The 8,736-nt window shown below is 36.9% G+C and overlaps 1 pseudogene; it reads left to right on the forward strand.

Annotated features, from left to right (window-relative positions):
• Positions 1 to 805: 805 nt before the first annotated feature.
• LOC128622872 (sodium- and chloride-dependent GABA transporter 2-like) lies at positions 806 to 8,125 on the forward strand (annotated as a pseudogene).
• The last annotated feature ends 611 nt before the right edge of the window (positions 8,126 to 8,736 follow it).

Genomic DNA, 8,736 nt, shown 5'->3' on the forward strand with positions numbered 1-8,736 from the left:
CAATTATGCAATTTATTTATACTATTATATGACCCAATATCCAATTTTATTTGATTTTTTTTTTTTTTAAATATATACATTTCTTTAAACTTTTAAACTCCTCTTTGCTCTTTTTTTATTCTTGGATACCATTTGTTTATCCATCCCTTCTACACTGAACACATTTGGTTTAGCTTGTAAAGAAAAACGATGCATAGAAATTTCCATATTGAGAAGGACAACAGCAGGAGAACAATCAAGCTGAGTGAAGAAATCAGTTGAATTAATTAATTAATTAATTAATTAATTAATTAATTAAATTGTTTATTTCATTACTTACTGATTTATGTATTTATTTTGACTTTACTCTGTGCATTAACAGTTACTGAAATTTAAAAATCTACATATTGAAATTTCCCATTGAATAATTTGCGCACCAAACGTAATGACATGATTTCAGACAAGTTTATTATTTTATTAGTTAATATCATGAAAGAGAAAGCACCTGAATTATTTATTTTTCAGATGACAGATGTCTCTTTGACAAATCACCAACGGATGCATCTGGTAGTATCATGAACAGTTCCTGGTATTTTAAAACAAGAAAGTACTTACCAGAGATAAATTTACAGTTAAGGAGCTAGCACCCCCTCATTCTTACTGTCGTCTTTGTGTAATTTTATAATCAGTCTTGTTCTGTTGTCATCCCAGTCTATGTACACATCTTTACTGATATTGTGTTTTTGATGTCATACATGTGTTACAACTGCATGTTACATCACATCATTTTTATGAGTTGTTATCCCCAAGTCTCATGAAGCTGAACAGGCGTGGACTTTTTTGAATGAGATTTGAATACTTTTTTGTTCACATGCACTTTTTTCCCCCAGAATGCTATTTTATTACTTTTTTGTTTGCATGCAGTTTTTTTCCCCCCAGAATGAGATTTGAATACTTTGTTGTTTGCATGCAGTTTTTTTCCCCCCCAGAATGAGATTTTATTACTTTTTGTTCGCATGCACTTTTTTTTCTGCAGAATATTTGAATACTTTTTTGCATTGTCTCACAGATGATATAATATGTGACTGTTGCACATGATTCTTAGGAAGTTTTTGTTCAAACATAGCACAGCATTTAGGTTTTCTGGTGTTCTGTGACTGAGTTGAAGAATGGAAAAATCAGAGAAAAGGACAGCTGGAAATAAAGAGTTGAGTGAAAGAGGTCAATGGAGCAATAAAGTGGAGTTTCTATTGGCTGTGGCAGGAAATATTGTTGGTCTGGGCAACGTCTGGAGATTCCCATACCTGTGTTTCAAAAATGGAGGAGGTAAATACCTGAAGGTTGGCAAAATGATCTAAGCAGTGAAGCAACATAACATTTTTATGTGCCTTGTTTGTGTTATTTGTTTGTGTAGGTGCATTCTTGATACCTTACATTCTGTTTGCTGTGACTTGTGGTGTGCCGCTCTTTGTGCTGGACGTTTGTATCGGCCAGTACACAAAGCAGAGTCCAGTAAAATCCTGGGGAAGACTCTGTCCATTAGCAGAAGGTAATTAATTTATTTATCCCTTTATTCTGCAAAGAATGCATCTAAAGTCATTACTAATATAAATAATGGTAATTGTTGATACAGAATATGCCTGGCCTCCATTAGTTGCATGCTTTTGACTTTACACAGAAGTATTTGCTGATGTACTATAACTTTAAAACGAACTACTCTTTGCAGGTTTAGGTCACGGAGGTTGTGTAACTACACTGTACAGCTGAGTTTCTTATAATATTATTCTGGCCTGGAGTCTTTTCTACTTCATAGCGTCTTTGGGCTCCCAGTTACCATGGATCACTTGTGAAACACAAACAAAATAGGAACACAGGTACAACACAAATGGCTTATAGATGCACATAGACTGAGACCGGATGCTTTATATATCAGTAATGTGTGTGGTGGTCTGGGAAAACGTTTTGACATTTTATTTTTTATTATTATGCAAGCTCCTGGGGTCTTATTTATGGCATAGGACATGGTAAAAATGTGTGCTTAAGAGCCATAGTATGTGCAAGAACATATTGCACATACAAGGTATTTATCACATCGTGCTTATGCACAACTGTAAGCATTAGCCATTGCTAAATCCCACACACACAGATGTTTATTGGAAAGGGTTTAAACAATGTTTTCCATGCTTGTTCAATGAACCATAAACAATTATTACCCTTGTGGAACAGTCCTTAAGACAGAAACCGTTTCCAGGTGGTAGACAATAATTAAGGTCACAGTTACAATAATTTAGGACACTAAAGAGACCTTTTTACTGACTTTGAAAAACACCAGAATTAAAATACTTAGGTGTCTGCTCACCTGCGTGAACATGCCATAGTCCTGCTGCGTGGAGGCAAGAGGACTGCAGATGTGGCCAGAGCAATAAACTGCAATGTCTGTAATGTCAGATGTTTAAGACAGTGCGACAGGGAGACAGGAAGGACATCTGATCGTCCTTGCAGTGGCAAACCACGTGTAGCCATGCGTCCCCCAGACATAATCGAGAACTTGCAAATGCCTTGGAGGAAGAATGGGGTAACATCTATTTAAATTTAGAAATCTGGCATGGAAATTTATTTCATTTTTGCTATCTTTTCTGCTGCCAGTTTTGGTAATGTAATGTATTATGGTTTGAGTGATATGAATGAAGGTAAGATGTGTCATTATTGAACTTGCAGGTGATTGGGAAATGCCAGACCTGTCTCTAGTTTCTCTTTGGAATGTGCCCGTATCTAAAAGCCTTGAAATAAAGATCAAGTGAAATTGCACTGTGCAAACAAAGACGACTGATGATCCACTCTTCACTCTCAGCATAGAGATTCCAGCGGTGCCTAAAGCATGCTCCTCCCTCTGCAAAGCTGCATGAGCCAAATCTTTAAGCAAATCATCATCCTAATCAGTCTGTAGATGTGTCTTTACAATTTTTTACTTTACACTTTGGCTGTCACCTGTCTGCATCTGCATTTGTCTGCATGGTTGTGAGCACCAAAATGATTAATTCCTTTCTCAATTATGCTGATATGATAGACAGTATGTGGGATGTAAGCGGCTCATAATCAGTTTACCCACTATTACACTTTTCACCATTTATATCCTTTTTTTTTTTTTTTTTTTTTTACCACTAGAGGTTCCTGCATAGTCAGGAGTGTGCTGAAATATGCATACATCCTCATGCATAATAATGAATAATAATAAGTCTTTATTAGTCACATATACATTACAGCACAGTGAAATTCTTTTTTTTCCACATATCCAAGCATGGGGTCAGAGTGCAGGGTTAGCCATGATACAGTGCCTCTGGAGCAGAGAGGGTTAAGGGCCTTGCTCAAGGGCCTGACAGTGGCAACTTGGCAGTGCTGGGGTTTGAACCACTTACCTTCTGATCAGTAACCCTGCGCCTTAATCGCCAAGCCACCACTACCCCCCTCAAAAAATCCCAGATTTGAAGCTGTTCTGTACTGAGGAAGGGGCTCAAATTGATGATGCGGACTGAACAAAAGTTACTGGAAATATTTAGTTGCAGTTATTGCTGTACAAGGGGGGCACACCAGATACTGAAAGCAAAGATTCACATACTTTTGCCCCTCACAGATAAAAAGAACCTACATATATGTTCTGAAGTAGAGCTAAAGTAGTTCCAGTCAGGTCTTGACTGCATTACAGTTCCATATCATTTTGCCAAGTTAATTGAAATAACATAATAATTGAATTATTAGAAAAATACTGTGCATCCAAGGTGGTAATGTGACGGAGGATTGAGCCATTTATTGGAGAGAGAGAGAGAGAGAGAGAGAGAGAGAGAGAGAGAGAGAGAGAGAGAGAGAGCATGAGCATGTGTGGTTGCAGTAATGAGACAGAAAAGCCACTGAACAAGTATCAATATTTATTTATCTATTTTCATTATCAAAAAAACCCTGCTCTCTCTCTCTCTCTCTCTCTCTCTCTCCAATAACTGCACATCAATGGCTCAAGCCTCTATTACTGTTACTATATGGGTAATTCTACAGAAACGTGCACTTTTGGAATGGCAGAATGTCTTAAAATGTATTTCTTTTTTTAACATTTAAACTTTGACCACATTATTACTTAAATCCTTGGCTGTATGAATACACTTGAATGACAGCTTAATGATTTTTTTCTTTTTTGGTGCTTAATGATGTTTTTTCAGTTGCACAACCATGAATTTCCTATAAAAATTAAAATATTAAAAAAAATAACTGTTAAACAAGTAATGATGCAATCCTTGGAATCTGAACTCTTGAGTGTAATGAATATAATATTATCATCATGTCAAACATGACACATTATATTTAATGATACAGAAAACGATACAGAAAAAACACACAGTTACACCAGTGACACAATGAAACACCAGTGACATACAGGACCAAAGATCCTTATTCCTCAATTCTAATTAAGAAAATGGTTTCATTTGGCATGCAGTGAAACTCATTGACAATAGGTCAAAACACTTGAACATTCATAAACAACAGTTTAAACATATTTGAACTCAGTTAAGAGTAACAACTAAAAAGGCCCAACAAAGACCATTATCTAAGCTGCAGTTGTCTGCTACTATTTTATGTCATGCTAAGTTACTAGGTTATAACTAAGAGGGGTTGTCACGCTCTCGCTGGCAGATGGCACTGCAGCGTCGACATGCACGGGCGGCTGTAGAGAGCACGCGTGCACAAGACTGAACTGTTGCATTTGGACACGTGCCTTTGTTTTGGTCTTGGTCCTCCTTCTGTTTAAGCATTGGTTGATGTTCGAGGGTGTGTCTTTATTTGCACCAGCTGTCTGTGTTCCAGCTTGATTATGTTTGCTATTTAAAGCCCTCGTGTTACTTTATACCTCGCGCAGTATTATTCGTATAACTGAATGTAATGGTGAATGCGTTATGCATGCTAGGCGGTCTTGTTTTCGTGTCCTGCTCTTGTTCCATGCCTCGACTTTAGTTTATGTTTAACCTCGATTATCTTGTCCAGCATAGACTGCATCTTCTGTGTTTTGACTGCTGTACTCACTTTTGTGAGATACTGTGTGTATGCATGTATGTATGTAAGTATATATATATATATATATATATATATATATATATATATATATATATATATATATGTATTTGATGACCCCCACCCTTCCACCCTTCATAGAATGGCTGAGGCCAACTGAGTTAGGTGTGTAACTGGTAAACATTGAAGGGTTTTCCCAGATCATGAGCATTGTAATAAACCTATTGCACCTTCTAGCTGAAGGACAGTGAATCACATCTGTCATTCAGAACAATAGTTTAATATGTAGTGATGTACTTTTTGGATTGCCTCCTGTTTTTATTCCTCTCTCTGTACCTATTAGTGAACTGTGTAGAACTCACATCCAACCAGATCAATGTGACTGTCAACAACACTCAAGGAAATTTCAGTATTTCTTCTGTCATTGAATTATGGGAGTAAGTTCATAAAAACTATCATTTAAAATACTTACAGTATATCATATAGATTCACCTACTTCACTAACATTTCTTCTATGACTACCAGAGGCAGAGTGCTGAACATATCCCAAGACATTGAAATACTGGGTAATTTGCACTGGGAGATTTCTCTCTGTTTACTGGCTAGTTGGGTGGCCTGTTACTTCTGCATCTGGAAAGGGGTCAAGTCAACTGGAAAGGTCAGATTTTGGTTTGCTAAATATTTGCACAAATTATTCTTCAAACTCACAGTTAACATAAATGTACACAATAAGAATTATTTGACTTTTTTAAAAAAAGCAAAACAAAACATTGGCTCTTTGTAGAAGTGTGTCTGTAACCTATGTTATTTTTGTCAGGCAGTGTATTTTACAGCCATCTTTCCATATGTGATGATGTTCGTGCTGCTTTTAAGAGATCTAACTTTACCTGGTGTGACGAATGGTATAAAGTATTATCTGTACCCACAACCCTCACGCCTTACAAACCCACAGGTAGTGGAGCCATGACTGTCAAGTTATTTTGACCATAGTTGAGACAAGACACATACTGTATGATGAAATCTAAATTGAAAAAAAAATTCTTTGAATGTCACACTGTAGGTTTGAATTGATGCAGGGACTCAGATTTTGTTCTCTTACGGTTTGGCAACTGGCAGCTTATCTGTTCTTAGAAGTTACAATAGTTACAAAACCAACTGCTATAGGTGAGCACCCAGCAAAAAGAGATAATGATTGCAATGTTTTGCTTGTCTTGGAATTATGACCTATATTATAACCTACCCTCATGCAGTAGCCATGATGCCTCTGCCACAACTGTCAGCCTGCTTCTTTATCATGTTGATTTTATTGGGCCTGGATTCACAGGTAATGTAGGAAGTTGTTGGGCTTTTGGCTTTTGGTTTTGCTAGCTTCTTGCATGGTTGTAAAAAAAAATTTTACATTGCAAAAAAAACCTGACCTCTTTTATAGCTCTAGTTTGTTGGACTTGAGCTGGTAGCATCCTCTGCAATTGATATGTTCCCAACTGTACTACAGAAGCCTTACAGGAGGGAGCTCTTTCTTTTATTCTTCTGCATTGCCTGCTTCTGCTTTCAGATTCTAATGACAACCCAGGTAATAATACACACATGGTGCACATGTACCTGATACACAATAATTTGCCAGTTTATTAGGTACACATACCTTGTGCTTACACTCATTGATCATTTTACCATAAGCACCATGTACAAGAGGCATGAAAAGATGGTGAATCACAGTAAACAACATGCTTAATCTTCTGGAGGGCCCTAAATAGATCGTTGAATTGCAGGCTGAGTTTATTAGATCCCTTGTAAGGAGTTGCTGCCAATCCATTGGTGGGAATTTGACCTGATCACTATGGTAAAGGATCATCTACTGCTTTTGTCAGTTGAAGCCATTTGCATGAACCAGGAAACCACAGGTGAATTGACTATTTGCATAGGGTTCCATGGGAATAGCAGTGCTTGATATCCCAGGACACAGGGGTCAAAGGATATTATGACAAATGGAGGACATAAGCTCACTCAGTGTTGTGGCAGTCTATGCAAAAACCTTCTGAATTACTTGAAGTTGTCTTCCAAGTGGATTGTGGATACTGTCCTCAAGTAAGACTCACAGTTATTCCCAATTTCACTAGGAACACTGTTCATACTCTAAAAGTGAATACTGGTAGCCAGTTTTTCATAAGGGGATGAACACACTTGGTAGAGGTGTAGGTAGTACATGACTGGATGTATTCAGAAACATCCTAAGCCAAGGCGGGCCAGCAGTAATTCTCAGCAAAAAAATTGTATAGCGTTCTGACATGGCCTAAAGCCCATTCTGGAACCCTTCCTATCCGCTTGCAAAGACAGACTAACAAAAGAATGGATGACAGGATGAATCATAATGAGGCTGTGCTGGTGGTTATCCACTCATGAAAAAGCTGGTCAGGAGTTTGGACAGATTGGGAGCTGATATAGGTGTACCTGATAAAACCTGATTAAAAGTGTGTGTAATTACATAATAAAAAATGTTGCTGTACCAAGTATAGTGTAGAGATACCTAATAAATTGGGTTTTAATTAATGTACAGTAGTTCAGTACTCTTCTTATTATTATAATATTTTTTGAAATATTGTATTTTTTCAAAATGTTTCTAAGGCACAGAGATTATGTTTTCATTATTTTGTTCTTTTCCTAGGGAGGAGTTTACATCCTCCAACTTATTGATTATTATGGTAGTAGTGGTGCTTGCTTACTTTTTATGGGTCTGATTGAAACTGTAGTAATTGGCTGGATTTTTGGTAGGTGTTATTGTTTATTTCATACAAGTCTTTTCCTATATACTATGTATACAAGAAACATAATATAGTAAACACCCCTTATTTTGAATGTCCCTCAAATCAGGAGCTGATCGCATGTTTAACATCATTGAGGACATGTGTGATAAACCACCAAGTGCATTCTTCAAATACTGCTGGTGTTATTTCACACCACTGATGTGCCTTGTAAGTTATTCATCTTACGTCATACCACAGCACAGTTGAATTCACGATTCCGAGCAGTTCAGACAGTAGCGTCAGCTGCAAGGAAAAGCACAGGTTTATATTAATGCGCATATTCTAATATGTTATCATTTCTATTGTATGGCAGATGTTCCACATAAATGGATTTTTAAAATGTGTGAAATTTTTGGTGAGGAGACATTAATTTAGAATTTTAAAAGGAGGCTCCATTGTCTGTGTTTTGTAATAGCCAGAGATAAAGCTCTGGACACAAAATTAAGACAAGGAAAAAAGAGAGACTGGTGAAAAAGTGTGAAAAAACAAAAACAAAAACTGCATCTCTGCCTCTCTTTTATACCTTATCTCATTATAACTACAGTATAATTTAACAGGAACTAACTTTCTTGTAGCTATTCCACAACATTCAATGTGACAATCAATGAGTAAAAACTATGATGTGTTGTTCTTTTACAAATATAAAAGCGTTAGCATTGGCTATGGTATAAGGGGAAACATCTCAGAATGTGCTGTTACAAGAAAATAATCAGCTGCGGAAAGTAACTTTTCATTTCCTGTTGGGCCACATCATACCACCTTCACCTTATCGGTTGATTATTTTCCTACAACAGCATACAACAGCATGCCCCTAAGTGTTTTATTCCATACTTATGCACAGCATCTTTCAGCTAAACCTTCATCATCATCATCATCAGTTTATCTTGCTTACTCAACCTTT

Source organism: Ictalurus furcatus, chromosome 18 (assembly GCF_023375685.1).
Source record: "Ictalurus furcatus strain D&B chromosome 18, Billie_1.0, whole genome shotgun sequence".
Lineage (NCBI taxonomy): Eukaryota > Metazoa > Chordata > Actinopteri > Siluriformes > Ictaluridae > Ictalurus > Ictalurus furcatus.